Here is a 19400-nt window from a genome sequence, read left to right on the forward strand (position 1 = left end):
AATTCTGTCCTGTCAGATCCTGCCTAGTAAATATGCAAGGAGAATGAAGTTATATAGAAGTGAATTAGGGTTCTTATTAATTTAGGCCAGTTTATTAGCAAGTTATGACTTAAGCAGCCTGCCTGCTTTAGGGGTTTGGGGCATTACTACCTTTTAGTTTTTTTTTTTAAGAGTGTCATTGTTTTACTGAGTCAAAGCCTAGCTTTTCCAGCCAATGACTGTATAAACATTCTCTTCTGGGTCCAGAAAAATACCAGTGCATAGAGAATACCTATTAATGCAATGATAGTCAAGATATTGTGGGCATCATTAAGATCAAAAGTATTATTTCTTAGAGAGGAACACTACATGGAAAAAATTTCAAAGACAAATTGAGACAAAGAATTAAAAAAAGGCCTTAAAGGAGAGAATGTATAATATATATAAATGTTGTAAATTTAGTAGAACTAATTTTGGAAGCAGCTTTGCCCAGTGGATTCCTCTTTAGCCCCATACTCAGGCAGAAAGCATGGAGGACAGGTCTGTGATGTTAAGGGCATCTTGCAAATAGCCAGAGGCAGTGAAGGCTCAGCAAAGAGAGTGAGGCCTCTTGCAGGGGTCACCCTCCCACTGGGTTGCTGTGAACTTTGTGCTTTGGACCGAGTTTCCATGTTAGCAAATGCTGCTATTTAGGACAAATGACTTCTAAACGTCTTCCTAAGTGTTAAAATGTCAAGAAATTCTTGTTTCCCCACCTCCCCTCCTCAGGCCACTTTTAAATAGAGGCTGTTTGAGGAATTTGCTATGAATTAACTGACCATCTTCGACTCAATAGACATGAGTTTGAGCAAACTCCGGGAGATGGTGAGGGACAGGGAAACCTGGCGTGCTGCAGTCCATGGGGTTGCAAAGAGTTGAACATGACTGAACAGCAGCAACCAACCAAATTGGTCTACGTACTTATTCCTCGCTTGAGACAAGTTAGAGTTTGCCATTCAGGCCTTAACAAAAGTAGATGCTTGTGTGTAGTTAGACATAAACTTTATTGTGAGCTGGTGAGGCAGACTTACTCTATAACCTTTTGGTCACATGATGTTCTTCCTTCATCTCTTGGAGACAGAGAAAATTCTCAAAACCTCAGTGAAATACTTTTTATATCAAAATTCAAAATTCATTATTTTTACTCCTCTTTCCCCCTTTTTTTCTTTCTTTCTTCATGATGGGCATTCCATTTATAACTTGTTTATTGAGCATTCTCAATTTATTGTAGCATATACACAAAGTTGTTTTATTTTTCACCAATTACTAAAACAGCTTCCCTGGTGGCTCAGATGGTAAAGAACCTGCTTGCAATGCAGGAGACCTGGGTTTGATCCCTGGGTTGGGAAGATCCCCTGGAGAAGGGAATGGCAACCCACTCCAGTATTCTTGCCTGGGAAATCCCATGGACAGAGGAACCTGATGGGCTACTGACCATGAAATCACAACGAGTTGGACACAACTGAGCAACTAACACTAACATACACAAAATTGTTTTATTTTTCACCAATTACTACTTTGAAAAATAATCTTTGCAACATCTTAGGCAAATTCTATTACTTTTTGGCTACTTTTGATTATTGAGGTGCTGTGCACTCATGAGTGCTTAGTTGCTCCCGACTCTTTGTGACCCTATAGACTGTAGCCTGCCAGGCTCCTCTGGCTGTGAATTTCTCCAGGCAAGAATACTGGAGTGGGTTCCATTTCCTACTCCAGGGGATCTTCCCGACCCAGGGATTGAACCCAAGTCTCCTGTATCTCCTGTATTGGCAGGTGGGTTCTTTACCACCGTGCCACCTGGAAAGCCTAGTTGAGGTCTAGTCCAGTTTGAAATGTTAAAGTCAAACTCATTTAAACCCTGTCTCCTCCCTTACCCCTGGCTCGGGGCTGAGGGTGGGCATTCTTCTGGCCCTGCTATAGTGCTTCCCTTTGAAGAAGAATTCAAAATCCTCAGATTTTGGTACTAGGAAGAGGGACGGGGGCAGCAAAGGCCTTTGAGCCACACCCCAGCCCTGTTTGTTTGTCACTGGTGGTGAGATGATCAAGACTCTGGTTCCATCTTCTGTGAATATTTGGTTTCACCCTGACCCCTCTGTCACCTAGGACTCTGCAGAGAGGACCTGCTGTCTCCCTTCAGCCCCACCCAATGTCCATTTCTAATTCCCTCTAGCTGAGGCCTGGCTTCCCTTGCCCTGAGGACTCTTGGTGAGGGGGCGCGGGTGACTGCCTGGTCCCTGCCCCTTTTCTAATCTCCGTGTTTCTGCACGTGGATTTCTGTGGGCTCTGGAGGTTGGGCCAGGTATGAAGTTGCTCCTGTCCTCCTCCCAGACCTGCTGACCTCTGTCTCTGTCTCTTCTCACACTGTTATGGGCGCTACCCCTATAAGCCTTAGGAAGCCTCTCTGAATTATTCTTTTATAGAGACATTACTTTGCCAACAAAGGTCCATCTAGTCAAAGCTATAGTTTTTCCAGTAGTCATGTATGGATGTGAGAGTTGGACTATAAAGAAAGCTGAGTGCTGAAGAATTGATGATTTTGAACTGTGGTATTGAACTGCAAGGAGATCAAGCCAGTCTGTCCTAAAGGAAATCAGTTCTAAAAATTCATTGGAAGGCCTGATGCTGAAACTCTAATACTTTGGCCACCTGATGCGAAGAACTGACTCACTGGAAAAGACCCTGATGCTGGGAAAGATTGAGGGCAAGACGAGAAGGGGACGACAGTGAATGAGATGGTTGGATGGCATCACTAACTGGATGGATATGAGTTTGAGTAAGCTCCAGGAGTTGGTGATGGACAGGGAAGCCTGGCGTGCTGCAGCCCACGGGGTAGCAAGGAGTCAGACACGACTGAGTGACCTGACTGAACTGAAATGAGCTCTTCCCCTGCTTGTCTCTGGGAATGACTGGTGCTCTGATTTTAATTCTCAGAGTGCTGTCTGTGCTCTTCCATGTGCCTAGGCTGTACACACAATAGGGACTCAGGTCATGTGATTTTGAATAGATGGAATCCTACCTCCTCACCCCTGGCAGTTCTCCTTGGTCCTCTGTAGAGCCATGCCAGGCTGGTCTGTGTCCACTAACATTTTGGATTCAAGTGATGTCCTTTCCCAAAGGTACTGGTGTTCTTTATTGTGCTTGCTTCTTGCAAGATTGTGTGTCTGGACTAATCAGAACCAAACAACGATCAGATTTATAAAAATCCATGGTGAGATGTCTCAGCCTCTTTTCCCCATTGGGAATCTGATTCAGTGGGCTTCTGGGGGGTGACTGGGCCCACTGTGTTCTCTTTTGTCACGCTTTCCGTGTCAAGGTCATTCACATTCTGTAATGATGGAGGGCATGAAAAGACCCAGGGGGAGTGTGTACGAAAATGGCAAATTGAAGATCTGGACACCTGGGAAGCCCTGGTGGATGAGAAGTGAACAGTGTTCAGTCTTTGAAGCTTTAGTTGTTGTCTGCAATGAGCCTGTTGGGTTAAGTGATATCCTTGCCTGGCCCTTCCCCATAATCTCTCAAATTCTCTCAAACCTCTGGTCACTGGGAGTCCAGCCAAGCAGGCAGGCTACTGATTGTTTTATTCCTTTATGCTTGGGAATACCAATTTTCCACTTAACTAAGTTAGAAAGAAATATCTAATAAACAGTCAACTTTCCCTTCTGATTTGCAGACTTCTCACGTTTTAAATGGCTACTTATGAGAATTACGTCCCCTTAGACCTGTGTTACAAATTTAAGCCTTTGTTCTTTAAGCTGTATTTCCATAATTATAATTAATTTTCCTTTGCTCTCTCATCTTCCCCATTGTCTTTCCTACTCTGTGCCTAATGTATGCACAGAGATTGATGGGAGGATGAAACGTCTTTCCACAAGTAGATTCAGGGTTCTTCCCGGGCAGCATAATTATTTAATTTAATTATACAAAAGATCCAGATTTTTTTTTCTTCGACCAAAGTAATAATTATTAGTGATTGTATTTATAATCACAAACAAAGATTGAAAATTCCAGCTTGGTCCTTTACTCTGTGTACATGAAAAGTCATCCAATTGAATGGTGATAGTTTATATGTTTTTTAGGGCTCATTCCTTGAAGCAGCTATGTTTGGGGTTGTTATAAGTGCAAACCGTTGATTTCAAAGGGATATTCAGATTTTTTAAAAATTGGAAGCCTAGTGTATTTTTCACCCACTCTTGCAGCTTCAGTTCCCATCTCTACATGCATAGCTCCCATCAGTGTGTCCCTGGCTTAGACGGCTCCTCTTCTGCACCACGCTCAGATGTCCATCTTCCTACCTGATGGCTGCACTGATGCCTGCCCGTCCTCACACGCAGTATGTCTGGAGCAAAATTGCCTCTTCCCACCAGTACCTGACTGCCTTGCCAGGCTTCTCTTGCTTCCTCTCTTTCTTTGCACCACAGCTATGCTGACTTTTGCATTCCTTGCCCACAAAATTAACTCCTTCTTTGCTTGGCTGGCTGCCACCCCATCCTTCAGAGCTCAGATTAAGGGTCCCCTCAAGAGAAGTTTGTGGCTCAGGGCCACAGGGCACGCTTTCCTGGTGGCTCAGACGGTAAAGCATCTGCCTGCAATGCAGGAGACCCAGGTTCGATTCCTGGGTCGGGAAGATCCCCTGGAGAAGGAAATGGCCATCCATTCCAGCACTCTTGCCTGGAAAATCCCATGGATGGAGGAGCCTGATAGGCTATGGTCCATGGGGTCGCAAAGAGTTGGACATGACTGAATGACTTTACTTTCCTTTACTTTCCTTTCAAGAGAAGTTTATACTGACTCCCCAGACCAGATCACTCCCCCTTTTATGCTACCCTATCACCCCATATTGCTGCCTCATTGCATTATCCCTGTTGTAGTAAAACAGTTTTGTGATAACCAGTTTAATTTCTGTCCTCCTTGTATTTTAACTCCCAGGGTAGCAGAGACTGTTGTGACCTGTATCTCCAGTACACATAGAGTGGCATTGTATATGCATGCTTGTGTGCTAAGTCACTTCAGTTGTGTCTGACTCTTTGCGACCCCATGGACTGTAGCCTGCTAGGCTCCTCTGTCCATGGGATTCTCCAGGCAAGAACACTGGGGTGGGTTGCCATGCCTTCCTCCAGGGGATCTTCCCAACCCGGAATTGAATCCTCATCTACTGCATTGGAGGTTTCTTTACCACTGAGGTGTTTAATAAAATGTTGCTGAATGAATTTACTCATTTTAATAGGGGAGATAAGAACCACCTGTTTCATTATTTTTTTCACTCTTAAGTTTGGCCTTTAATCTTTGTGCCGTGGAATGCATCAGTTCTCCTGCTGCACGCTTTCTTCTCCCCTTTACTCATGCTTTTGGCTTGGAGAACAAAAGAATACACCTAATACACCTAAATCACACCTTCCTGGGACTGAGAAGGAAAAGGCCAGTCTGCTGAGAATCCTAGTATGCTCTAGAAAAGATGATTGCAAATGTGTAATGCCTCAAAGTGGAAAAGGATGAATCCATTTCTTCAAAAGAATTTCTTAGACGTTTTGAATTCATTTAATAATACCCTCCAGAATTTCCCTGTTGGTTTATATATACTGTGACAGAAGTTGGTGGACAGACAAATGGAGGGCGATTTAATCTCTCCTTGGCTTCCCAGTTGGCACAGTGGTAAAGAATCTGCCTGCAATGCAGGAGAATAGGGTTCAATCCCTGTGTCAGGAAGATCTCCTGGAGAAGGAAATGGCATCCCAGTCCAGTATTCTTGCCTGGAAAATTCCATGGACAGAGGAACCTGGTGGGCTACAGTCCATGGGGTCGCAAAGAGTTGGCCACGACTGAGCACATCAGCACAGTACAACTATGAAAATAGAGGTTTTGTTCATGTAAAAATAACAGTTAATAAAAGCTGTTTAATTGCAGTGTTTTGCATGCTATTAAAATTCTTTGCTGCTTGGATCTGGAAAGTCTTCAGGCACAGAAGTGAGTGTTATCTGTGGGCTAATTCTTACCCCAGAGAGCAGAGAATAGATCTGCCCCAAAACCAAAGCACCAGTTTCCTCAGTAAGGGAGGAGGAAAGGAGGCCTGGGGGTGCATGGTGAGAATAATCAAGCACAACAGAGCTGCTTTAAAAGTTAAAGAGATGCACTTTTATTTCAGATTTACAAACAAGAAAATGGTGAGCATCTAGGCCTTTCATCTGAGACTCTCAGGCAACATGAGAGTACGATTCTGACTTCTAGGTAGCAAAGTTATCCCGAGAATAATACCTACTTGGGTAGAATAAATGTAGAATCTGTGAAAACATTTTTTTTTTTTCCTGTCGAATTTTGTCTTGTCCATATTCCTTTCTTGGTCAGAATGTGTGACTGACATACAACAGTGATTTCAGAACTTCTTGTATTTAAATGTAGAAGATGGTGACTTATTCCCAATTAAAAAGGAGAACAGTGGATGCATTTATTATTTAGTGTGCTGTTTTATTCCTTGGCAACTTGAAATTGAATATCAATGCATATCCACAGTGACCATTTTTTGAAATTATACCAGTGTCAGAATTTCAAGGTATTGTGCTTTCAAGCCAGTAGAAGCTTATCTCTAGAGACTTGTATTAATTAATTCTTTAAGTTAATGGTTCCCAGCCTTGGTTGCATGTTGGAATCACCTGGGTATATTAAAAAATACCAAAAACTGTGGGTCCCAGCCCAGAGGTTCTGATTAATTGCTCTGGGTTATGGCCTGGGCCTGGGGGAATTTTCAGAACTCTGCACATAATTCCAGTGGGGGCAACCAATTAGATTCTGGTGGGTTGTAAACCCCAGACTTAAGGTGGCAAATACATATTCTCTCACTGGAACTATAGAATTCATGAATTTGATCATGATTATTTTCTTTGATGATAGCCTGTTTTATACTGACTCTTGAAGGTATGGAAAGAGGGGACATCTCATAAGATTATGGATTCAAGTGTGTGTTTGAATATAGAAGCAGAAAATATAGAAGTCATTTATGCTTGGCATTTTGTGGTTTTCTATTAATTTTTATTCACAATTTTTTTTCCTTTTTTTTATTTTAATTTAATTTAATTTTATTTTTAAACCTGAAACACTGTATTAGTTTTGCCAAACATCAAAACGAATCCGCCACAGGTGGCAATACAGGCTCACTGTTGAAAAGTTGGAGAGTACAGGAGAGACTGAAGAAATAGGAAGAAGTAGTCTATAATCTCTGTATGTGTTTTAAGTCTGTACTTTCTTAAAGTGATTTAAAAACCAAAGAGCGAGTAGTGATTCTCCATTCTAGTTATACATTAGAATCTGCTGAGGTGCTTAAAAGATATTGGTGGTTGGGTTCTACCCAATCCTAGTTAAATCATCTCTGGGAGTAGGATGAGTCCTTCATCTTCATCCTTTCATTCCTTCTATCTGTATCTTTCTGTCTAACTTTGGGTGATTTTGATGCATTGTGAGAGGTGATACTCACTGGGCTAAAATTGTTTGTTTGTATTTTTTCCCCCCAAAAGGTAATTGTATTTATTTCTTTATTTTTGGCTGTGCTGTGTCTTTGTTCCTGGGAGGGCTTTTCTCTTCATTGCAGCGGTGGGGGTTACTCTCTAGTTGCAGTGCCTGGGCTCCCCATTGTGGTGGCCTCTGTTGCTGCAGAGCATGGGGTCTAGGCGCACTAGCTTCAGTACTTGTTGTGGCTCCCAGTCTCTAGAGCATAGGCGCAATAGTTGTGCGTGGGCTTAGTTGCTGTGAGGCATGTGGGTTCTTCCCAGACCAGAGATAGAACCTGTATCTCCTGCATTAGCTGGCAGTTTACCACTGAGCCACCAAGGAAGCCTTGAGATTGTTGATTTACTAAAATATTGATCTAATCAGTAAACTAAATTAAATTAATTTATTGATTGAGAACAGTAATTATTTGCTAGTCTGAGCAAAAGTGATGCACGAAACTCTTTTATGCAGAGGAGTGAGGAGGCAAATGATATGCTCACCTTCATATGGTCGTTTTTTCCTAACAGATTTATTTCATATTGCTTCTAATATTGTGCTTTCTTAGTGCCCTTTTAGTGTGACTTGTCTGAACTTTATAGCTGAGATATTTGTTGCATGAAACACATATATTCCCTTTAGTGTTAGTTGACCTCACAAGGTTATCCATAGCCTCCTGATGGTGAACAGAAGTACTTAGGGAAGATTCTTAACAACAGGAAGCAGAATGCATAAATGTTTTGCTTTGATTAATCTATAATGAGGACTGCACAGTTCACAACCTGTTAAAGGATAGATGCAGAAATAAATGTGAAGCACAGGAACTGGGAGAACAGTACCGTTGTTTGGAGTACAGCAGACTAGTCTTGAGTATTATTAGAATTGTGTTTATCTACTCTGGAAAACTAAGGGATACTTAGAGATTGAGAGAGGTGCACACATTTTGTTGTGGAAGGCAAACTTTTTAGCCCCTGTAGACATTTGTTCTGCCTCACTTCACATGTGAGGAAGCTAATTCTCCAGGTCCCTGTGTTGTTGCTAGAAGTTCAGAGTTGTGAAGGAGAAGAAATCTTGTCTTCTCAGATCGTTCTTTGCACATTGGAGTCATATGGGGGGACACAAAGAGGATGTTAAGATATTTAAGTTTAGATCTTGTCAGGAGGAATTGGTGGATTCTATATTCCACTATTCTTGGGGTGTTTCTATATTAGGAAAGGTTAGGGCTGATGCTGAATCAAGGTTGTCATTAGGACTGGCAATGCTGGTTGCTTTACTAGCATTGTCTTTTTGAAAAAAGCTTTATTGCAGTATAGTTGATTTATAATGTTGTATTAATTTCTGCAGTACAGCAGAGTGGCTCCAGTTACACATATATATTCTTTTTCATGCTCTTTTCCATTATGGTTATCACAGGATATTGAATATAGTTCCCTGTACTATACAGTAGGACTTTGTTGTTTATCCATCCATATATAATAATTTCCATCCAGCATTATCTCTTTTAAGTTTTTCAACAGACAGTTTTAGAGATGAAACTAAGAGAGGTGAACATTGGGCCAAAACCACATGTTAGATTATGAAGTTCACACCCAGGTTTGTCAGCCTAAAATCCAGTTTTTCTACTATTGTGACACAATGATGTATTCACTTCAGTTCAGTTCAGTTCAGTCTCTCAGTCTTGTCCGACTCTTTGCAACCCCATGAATTGCAGCACCCTAGGCCTCCCTGTCCATATGATGTATTACACATAGTTTTTTCTTTTTCTTTTTTTTTGGGTGAGGTTTTTTTTTTAATTTTATTTTATTTTTAAACTTTACATAATTGTATTAGTTTTGCCAAATATCAAAATGAATCCGCCACAGGTATACATGTGTTTCTAAAGCAGTTGAAGGTTGGGGACAGGTGGGATGGATTTGAATGTTTTAAAAGAATTTGAGACCTTTTAGAAGTCACTTGAGGATTTCACAGAAACACCATGGTGAGCTGCCCTTGGGCTGAGAAGGGGGCTTAGGGAACTGGGGTGGGGGTTGGGAGGAAGCATCTCCTAGAGTGGTCCCTCAGAGCTTGTTAGAAACGCTGACTCACAGCCCTCCTGAACCTGCTGAGTTGGAATCTGCATTTTCCCCAGATCTACAGGTGGTTTGCGAGCACAGTAAAGAGGGGGCAGCACTGCTCTGAGAGAGGTACTGGGCGTGTCCTCATGAGTGAGAGATTAGTCCTTATTCTTTGAGGAACAGGTTAGAAGAATGGGGTTAGAGGAAGAGAATGAGCTCCACCAACCAACACACTGAAAAGATGGAAACCTGTGTGTGTAGTTAAGGATATAAGCAACACCCCAGTCTACAGTATGCATGGCATAGCAGAGCTAGAAAGGATTTGAGAAGCCATCTCATGGGGAGTTCTAAGCAGAACCTGTAGCTGGGCTTCAGGATGTTGTAAAATCTCTGAAAACATTATTCCAGATACTCTGTGTTTATATGCATATACATTTGTTGATCGCCCTCCTATGAACAAAGTCCTTAGCTTTCATCATATTTCAAAGTGATCTGTTACTCCTTGCCCCTTCTGAACACTGTAAACCTTTGACTAAAACCACTCTCCTTCAGAGATGAGAAAGCATATTCATATTCAACCATGTAGTAGAAGGGTTAATTCTAAAAGTCAACATTCTGCCAATCCAACTCAACTGGGCTTTATGATCTGAACTGAGCATTATGAAACTCTAAGTGGATTTTCTGTGAGATAAATCTTGCAAACCTCTGTATTTTCTGATTATTGGAAATAGTTAGATCATTTTAATAGCATTGGAATACTGTGACATGAAATCAGTTTTACCTGAAAGCATGTTAAAATCTCTGTGTTGGCCAGGTGAGTATGAAGTATTCATTGCAGGGCTGCTGGAGGAGGGCCTGAGCATCGTGCATTGCCCTGGTTCCTCCATCACTGAGGGCAGCAGGGCTCTGTGAGACAGGCCTCTGCTCATCTGGTGACATCCAGCTGACTTTTTTGTGTCTTCATGGTTAATAAATGGTTAGTGACAGGGAGGCCTGGCGTGCTGCGATTCATGGGGTCACAAAGAGTCGGACACGACTGAGCGACTGAACTGAACTGAACTGAACTCTCTGTGGGGAGCCAGGTGCTGAACTTTACAAATAATCATATAATCCATGTAGCATTTAGATCAAGTAATGATTTCACTATCTGGTAATTTACTATGTGGTAAAGTGTTGACTCCATGAATCCAAAGGACATTTAGAACATTTTTCATTTCTAGGGATAAAAATTTTCAAACTACCATTTTGTAAAACCACAGATGAATAGCCTTTAGTTGTGGAAGTTAACTCTTTAAAGTGGTCCCTCTTCAGTACTTCCCTGGTGGCCCAGTGGTTAAGACTTCGCCTTCCACTGCAGGGAGTGCTGGCTTGATTCCTGGTCGGGGAGCTAAGATCCTACTTGCCTCAGGGTCAAAGAACCCAAACATAAAACAGAAGCAATATTGTAACAAATCGATAAAGACTTTAAAATAGTACACATCAAAAAATCTAAAAAAAAAAAAAAGTCCCTCTTTGCATCTACCAAGAAATAGTAAGAGTGTCCAGGTCTTTGTGAATTATGTTAGTGGATGGTTATTTTTCAAGGACAAATACTCAGTCTCAATATCTCAGCTTGTAGCCTGTGAGTGCAACCATCTTTCATGGATGTATGTTCCTATGTTAGCTCCTGAGAACCCATCTGGGAAATAATATTCTTATATGTCCCTTACTTTGAGCACTTGGAATCTCATAATTATATTTTTTGATCCCCTGTCCCTTCCCATTTATCCTAAATTATATAAATCAGTGTGGATGTTTAATATCTGGCAACCGTAGGTACCGTGCTTCTGATACTAGTAATATAAAAATTTTTCTTGGCTAGATAACAAGTCTGCATAAATCATGGTACTAAATTATTTCTAAATTAGATTAATTTATATAAAGTGATAAAATGTTATTGGTTTCCTATTTTATCATCTTTAGTATTCATGAAGGAGCAGTTCTTTCCTCTTTTCTCCAAGGCCTTTAACAAAATTAGCCTTTGTAACCATTTTTGTGCTAGTTGACTGTGAATGAGGAGGACTGATGAAGCAGAAAATTAAAATACTTTTGATGTTGTAATTTTAATACTAATCATTAATCTACACTTCAAAGTTATTTTTCTCATTGATAAATTTATTGCTTTTAAAAATGTATTTCTATCTTAATAATGTTTTTTTGTAGCTACTTTGCCCAGTTAGATTTTTGAAATTCTTGCTATTTGTATAACTTGTCAAGGAATGAGAATTTTGGCAACTAAAATCACCTTGATCGTTTGCAGAAGGCTTAATTATATATGCTCTCAGGCATTTCCCTGCCTGTGTGTACAGATTTTTAAGTTATGAAACATAGGATATCTTGGGTGTATTTTCACCTTTAAGAGAGCATGCATTTGTTATAAGTTCTTCCGAGAGCGGTTAAATTCATTCTTATTTTTGAAGTAAAAAGCCCCAGAATTTTCGTATAGAATTTTCAGGGTTGGAAAAGACCTCAAGAAATTATTTAGTGTAGTCAGTTGTGAGATTGTTTCCAGAATGAAAGCTCTAGAGAGCAGGGAACATGACTTGAGGGCCTGGCCTATGGGAGACATCCAGTAATTACTTGGTGAATGAGTTAGTAACCTCCCACATCTTATCAGTGAGGACCCTGAGGCCTGGGAAGGTTAAATGGTGGGCCCAAGGTGGGTCTAAGTGAACTCTTAGTAAGCCAGTAAGCAGTGAGAACCAAGGCCTGGGCAGTGTAGTGCAGTGTGTGGTATACACCACGAGCCACCTTGTGCCTGTGGTCTCATTCTAAGTAGAGGCAGTTCGCTGATTCCCAAGCACCGCTGTAAGCTATCAGTCATTTGTCCTTGCTCCAAGCCCTCATTCCCCCATGGGATATTGCCCTTTTCTCCTTCCTGCCTGAAATATTTATTGACCTGGGTTCTGTGCTAGATATTCAGCAGTTAACAAAGAAGAAATGTGCTGCCATCTAAACAGAGCTTCAGCCTAGCCTCTCTTTGCTGTTACTCTCGTTCCCCCAAAGCTCACATGGGACCTTTACTTTTCCTTTGGAAATAATTTATTCTCATAGAAAAGTTGTGGAGAAGGCAGTGGCACCCCACTCCAGTACTCTTGCCTGGGAAATCCCATGGACAGAGGAGCCTGGTAGGCTGCGGTCCATGGGGTCGCTACGAGTCGGACACGACTGAACGACTTCACTTTTACTTTTCACTTTCATGCATTGGAGAAGGAAATGGCAACCCACTCCAATGTTCTTGCCTGGAGAATCCTAGGGACGGCTGAAGCGACTTAGCAGCAGCAGCAGCAGCATAGAAAAGTTGCAAGAATAAAAGTGCAACAAAGAACCTCCATATATCTTTTGCTGCTACTGCTAAGTCACTTCAGTCGTGTCCGACTCTGTGCGACTCCATGGACGGAAACCCACAAGGCTCCCCCGTCCCTGGGATTCTCCAGGCAAGAACACTGGAGTGGGTTGTCACTTCCTTCTCCAGTGCATGAAAGTGGAAAGTGAAAGTGAAGACGCTCAGTCGTGTCTGACTCTTGGCGACCCATGGACTGCAGCCAACCAGATTCTTCCGTCCATGGGATTTTCCAGCCAAGAGTACTGGAGTGGGTTGCCATCGCCTTCTAGAGTTACACTATTACAATCATTGATCTTATATCGAACTATACATTTGATCAACTGCTTCAAGTCTAGTCATCATTTCTGCTGAAGTCTCAGTCATATACTTGGTAATACAAGAAATAATTATCTTGGGAAACAAGCAAAATACAAATGGTATATTTAATAACATTAGTGGAATTAAAAGTAAATATTTTAGCCATGAGCTTCCCACACCAGTTTTTTTTTTTTTTTTTAAAGATTTTCAAGACTAGGGAATGGGTCACTTAGAGCAGAAATCTGATTTTTCAAATGTGTTACATTAAAGCATTTATCAGGTACAAAAATACAGCATTCAGTTTGAATTATAGCACAGATATCTCCCTGAGATGCTGTAAGGTGTCAAGGGTCTTGTTACCCAGATTTGTTTACTGTTAAACTTTACCCTGTTTGCTTCATCATTGTATGCTTGCATACCCCCTCTCTCTCACCACACACACACACACACACGTGCACACACACACACACACACAGAGTTACTTTTTCTGAATAACTGAGAATAAGTTGTGTATATAGTTCTTTGTCCCTAAATACCTCAGTGTGAATTTCCTAAGAATAGGAATATTATTCTCTTATATAAGCAGGGTATAATTATCAACCTAAGTAAATTTAACATTGATAAGGCCATTTAACTTCTTTCTAAGGTTCTTTATTTTTGAAGAATTTTTTTTTCAACTGTTATCTACAGGGAAACAGATGTGGGAGATGGAGAATAACAAACATGTAGAAAATGTTATAGCATCATAAAACCATCCAGGCTCTTAGGGTGAGGCCCAGCTTCACATGCATGTGATCTGTGCCTTAGAAGGGCCCTGTGCTTAGTTTAAAGCTCTGCTATGGCTGTCTTGAAATCCTTTATTTTGGGGAAAAAGCCCCATATGTTCATTTCATATTGAACTTGTAGATTGTGTAGCTGGTTGTGCTTAGAGTCCTTCTGTACTGGTCTAGGATCTTTTGCATTTGTTCTTGTAGGTCCTGTTGGAGATGAGGAAACTGAGGCTTAGAGGGGCTCAAAATAACTTGGCTCAGATTGCTGAACCACCTGGCGGAACCCAGATTTGACCTCAGGTCTTTTTTTTTTAGTATTTAGTTTTATTTATTTGGCTGTGTCAGATCTTAGTTGTGGCATAGAAACTCTTAGTTGTGGCATGTGGGATCTAGTTCCTTGACTAGGGATTGAACCCTGCACTGGGAGTGCAGGCTTTAGCCACTGGGCCACCAGGGAAGTTCCAACCTCAGGTCTTTTTGATCCCATATCCAGTGGTTGTCACATCGCTTCCAACTACTCCATGCCTGCAACTCTCCCTGTATGGTGATATTTCTAGATTTGGACTTGACCTGTCCTTTCTGTTTTTGTCCTTAGGTTTCTACTTTCTTTTTGGTACCACTGGCTTGTTCTTTCATGCCAAGTTCCTGGGGTAAAGTGTTAACTAGAAGGCCATTTGGGAAACTTAAATAAGTTGTTAATTTTTGTCTCAAAGGAACTGCCTATGAGTAGTTTCTATATTAATCTTTTACCATATTTATAGGGAAAAGGCTGCCTGTGGTCACTTCCTCATTCACCCTTACTGTGTATCACAATTCCAGCAACTGGTTTCCTTCATGCTTCCAGCTTTTAGAGTCCCTCTTGGTGGCTCAGATGGTAAAGAATCTGCCTGCAATACAGGAGACTGGGTTCTATCTCTGGTTTGGGAAGATCCCCTGCAGAGGGGAATGGCAACCCACTACAGTATTTCTGCCTGGAGAATTCCATGGACAGAGGAGCCTGGCGGGCTACAGTCCATGGGGTGGCAAAGAGTTGGACATGACTGAGTGACTAAGCACACACACTGTCATCCTTTATGGTCCAGGTCCTGCTTTATTCCCAGTCTGTCTGGGAGCTGGAGAGCTGTTTGGAACCTGAGTTCCTATGGTGGGTCTTCCTGCTCAGACCTTCTTGGTGTTGTTAGGCCTGATCCATTCTAGGCCCAGGGATATATCAGTGAACAAGGCAGACACCATTCATGCTCTCAAGGAGCCTACATTATGTTCCTATCCATGCTGTGTCCCATCTACCTGTCAGGATGGTTATTAGCCAGAAAAATAACATTAGTATCATTGTTGAGGAAAATAAGATAAGGAAAAAGGCTAAAGAAGTGAAGTTATATGACTTGGGGAAGGGAGACAGCAAAATACGTGTGAAAAATGTGCTGCTGAAGTTGAGACAACAGTCACTTTCTATCTCATCAAGAAGGAGACAAAGGAGTCGAGTTTTCACTTCTGTGGAGTCATCTAGGTTAGGAATTTAGACTGCTGGGATAGTACTGTGTGTTGTAACATGATAGTTGTTACCAGAGGAACCAGTGCCATCTCTTACTTTGGTTTTCTTCCAGAAAGAAGGATGATGTCTCTCTGCTGACAGGTGATATCACATTATGTTATGGAAATGCCCTCCCCAGCCATTACAGGGTTAGATTTTCAGGGGAGTGCATCTCCTTTCCTGTCCTTCAAGGGGTTTACTGCCCATCTGGCTCTTCCAGAGACTAGCTTCCTGTTCTGTGGAGAGTCTGATCAGTTGCACCAAGGCTGTTGGCCCTGAGGCCAGCATGCTGTGCTGGAGGAGCCTTGGCTCTGGCCCCTCCTGAGCCAGGCCTTGGCTTGGGTTGGCCTGTGAGAGACTTTCCAGACATGTGGCTGCTGTCTCTCATGCCTGAGCTTTTGTGGCTACTGACTCTGTATTCTGGGCACCTGAGTTGCTCTCAACTCTTTGTGCTAAGAAGAACTTTGTATAGAAGGAGGTGGTTTCTTTTCTTTTTTTGCTGATCACATTCTTCCTTGTGACAGTGGTCAGTATATTTTTTTTAAGGGTTGGATCTTTTTTAAAAACATTTTTATTGGAGTATAGTTGCTTTACAATATTGTGTTCGTGTCTACTCTACAGCAAAGTGTATCAGTTATACCTATACATATTTGTTGTTGTTTAGTAGCTAAGTTGCATCTGACTCTTTTTTTAACCCCATGGACTGTAGCCCACCAGGCTCCTCTGTCCATGGGATTCTCCAGGGAAGAATACAGGAGTGGGCTGCCATTTTCTTCTCCAGGGGATCTTTCTGACCCAGGAATTGAACCCGTGTCTTCTGCATTGGCAGGTGGATTCTTTACCACTGAGCCACCAGGGAAGGCCACATATACATATATTCCCTCTTTTTTGTATTTTCTTCCCATTTAGGTCACCACAGAGCATTGAGTACAGGTTCCCTGTGGTGTATATAGTAGGTTCTCATTAGTTATCTATTCTACACATGGTCGTGTATATATGTCGATCCCAATCTTCCAATTCATTCCACCTCTCCTTCCCCCCTTGGTAACTGTAAGTTCTCTACATCTGTGATTCTATTTCTACTTTATAGATAAATTCATCTCTCCCATTTTTCTAGATTCCACATATAAGCGATATTATACAGTATTTGTTTTTCTGTTTCTGACTTACTTCACTCTGTATGACAGTCTCTAGGTCCATCCACATCTCTACAAAAGACCCAGTGTTTTTAAAGGAGGTTGTTTCTTAATCTAAAATCTCCTTTCCCCCCTTTCCCTGCTCCTCTCTCCTCAGAGTTGTCTTTATGTCTGCCTTCCTCATGGGACCAGTCTGTACATGTAGAGTTCAGAGAGGTTCAGTATCACCATATAAGGCAGTTACATGATGATGACCATGCATGCCTCCCATTTGAACACACATATTGTAATCCTTCTTAAACTGGCTGTAAGCCAAGCCAGGCCTGGAAGATAAAATTACCTTTTATTAGACCCAAAGATGTCAGATTGAAGCATGGCAATATTTCCTTTTTTAAAATATCAGATATGCACGAGCATGGTCATCATATAAGAAAACAGTCCTCGGTTAGTTGGAGAGCATAAGCACCTAGTGTTTCTTCTTTTGGACTTTTAGACTGCAGGTGTCCAGCTCTTCCCCCACAAGGGAGAAGGTAAAGGTGCTTCCCTGTTCAAGGTACAAATTCTTTGTGAATGCTACGGGGGAGGTTGAATATGTCACTATTTCAGTCTTGAGAATTTAATTAATGCGTCAGCCCGCAAGGTAGATATTTGTTTTAATATATGTCACTGTCAACAACCATTAGCGATTCCCTTGTGGCTACCTATCTCTGGTTAATTCCCCTCTGTTAATGTTGTAATTAGCACTGATCAGAACTGATGGTTGATATCTAAACAGTTGATGCTGATTTATAAAGTCTGGGTGCCTTTATTTATGTCTGGATATGAGTTCATGAAACCCAAATGTCAATTGAATTTTCACACTTCCTGAGTCTCTACCCACAGCAGTTCAAGTGCTGTACACACAATCACTGGCTGCTTTCTTACAGGGCCTGGGAATAAATCCTGCCTGTGAGGTCTCAGTTATTTTCATGGATAGCTCAAGCTCAAATTGAGCTTTGAGCCTACCAGGGATTTTATCCTGAATTATATTGACACCGTCATCAAACTGACATTGATGTACTTATAAATTTTTATACTAACCTATAAAATTTAAAGTGACATGACCCATAAAGAATCAAGTCTCTCTCAAAAAAAAATGAGAATTTTCTTTTAAAGCCAAGTCATTAAGAGGAGATCAGTAAATCATCAAGGAAGCATCATTTCAAAGAACTGTTGGCTAAAGGGTGGCTTCTTTCTGTCCTGTGAAACAAAGCAAAATTAAATATGGATAATACTCTGTTTGTTTTAGAATTCAGATGTTTACAAATGTGTAACAATTGCTTCCAACTGAGGTATGTCAGGATTTTGCTGTAGGGCAAGTCCAAATTGGTTTATTTGAAAAGCATGTGTGATCTATAGGACATGTTCTATGTCATTCTCTCCAATGATGAATAAACAGCTATGTTAATTAAGACTGATGTCTAAAACCCTTGTTTCTGCCATTTTCAGTATTAGTTTAATAGGCACTGAATGGAAACCTCCAGGTCTTTCTCTACTCTTAGCTGAAATTTTTGTTGTACACTGTGTTTGCAGTTTAAGTTTTTGGTTGCACTGTGTTGTCTAGCAGCTAAGGATTGTTGGCAATCATCTGTTAAGCGCATACGCAAGGTGTGCAGGAAGAGCTACTGCAGCTGCTAAGTCGCTTCAGTCATGTCCAACTCTGTGCGACCCCATAAATGGCAGCCCACCAGGCTCCGCCGTCCCTGGGATTCTCCAGGCAAGAACACTGGAGTGGGTTGCCATTTCCTTCTCCAATGCATGAAAGTGAAAAGTGAAAGTGAAGCCACTCAGTTGTGTCCCACTTGTAGCGATTGCATGGACTGCAGCCCACCAGGCTCCTCCGTCCACGGGGTTTTCCAGGCAAGAGTACTGGAGTGGGTTGCCATTGCCTTCTCCGTGCAGGAAGAGCACGACGTTATTATTGAGCCTATAGGTACTTTGTGTACACCTTCGTCTCTGGAGCACCTTAACTCCTGCCTTGAAAAATGAACTCATGGTAGCATTTCATTTTGTTTGGTGGGACTGGAGGCAAAAATTCTAGCAAGTTTTTCATCATAGTCCTGACAGCATTTTCTAAGCCTTTACATAAAGGCGAGTCCCTCAAATAGGCCTGAAATAGGTGATGAATAGGCCACAGGCATGTACTGTGCTGGTTTGTTTGAATTGATGTATGATCTCTACTCTTTTAATCCATTTAACTCCAAATTTGCAGTGACTGCATAAGCTTTAATCTAGTGAGTTGAGTCCATTGTAAATATAAACTGAGAGCAGGTCTTCAGTGCCACCCCCTAGATTAATAGACACTCAGAGGCTAAAGTCTCTACCCTTCAGTTGGCTAACTTTTTTTTTTTTTTAAGTCTCTGTGATTCACGTAGGCCAAGTAATGGGATGGTACTGCTTCTACTTCAAAGCCAGACACTGCTCAGGACATCTAGTTGAGTACAGAAGGCCCTGAGTAGTCAGGGGATTTTGATGGAGTACTGGTACCCAGTGTCCCCAGGATGACTGGGAGCAACAGTCTGGGGCCAAGCCAGGGGGCTTAGACAGGATAATGCTGGAGTGGGAGGTATCCTCTGGTTTGTGGAAGCAAATGTGTTTGTTCATCCTGGGAACACCTCCATAAGACATCTGCTTGGGAGTTTGCCCATGTCTAGCTCTTTTGGTTTGTATGTATGTATAGAATTCTTGTTTTGAGGT

General features: G+C 41.7%; 1 protein-coding gene and 1 non-coding gene across 13 annotated transcripts in view; both read left to right on the plus strand.

The window, feature by feature from the left end:
- Positions 1-19400, plus strand: part of PLCH1 (phospholipase C eta 1) — a 255817-nt gene that overhangs the window by 38763 nt on the left and 197654 nt on the right. Inside the window, exon 2 of one of the 12 annotated variants that reach the window (XM_044945576.2) lies at positions 4215-4348. The exons of the other annotated variants lie outside the window; for them this stretch is intronic. The gene's annotated coding sequence lies outside the window, so the exon portion shown is untranslated. The remainder of the gene's footprint in view (positions 1-4214; positions 4349-19400) is intronic. 12 annotated transcript variants of the gene reach the window in all.
- On the plus strand, positions 4571-4643 carry TRNAC-GCA. Its single transcript has one exon. It is a non-coding gene; the product is annotated as a tRNA-Cys (tRNA).

Source organism: Bubalus bubalis, chromosome 1 (genome assembly GCF_019923935.1).
Source record: "Bubalus bubalis isolate 160015118507 breed Murrah chromosome 1, NDDB_SH_1, whole genome shotgun sequence".
Taxonomy (NCBI): Eukaryota; Metazoa; Chordata; class Mammalia; order Artiodactyla; family Bovidae; genus Bubalus; species Bubalus bubalis.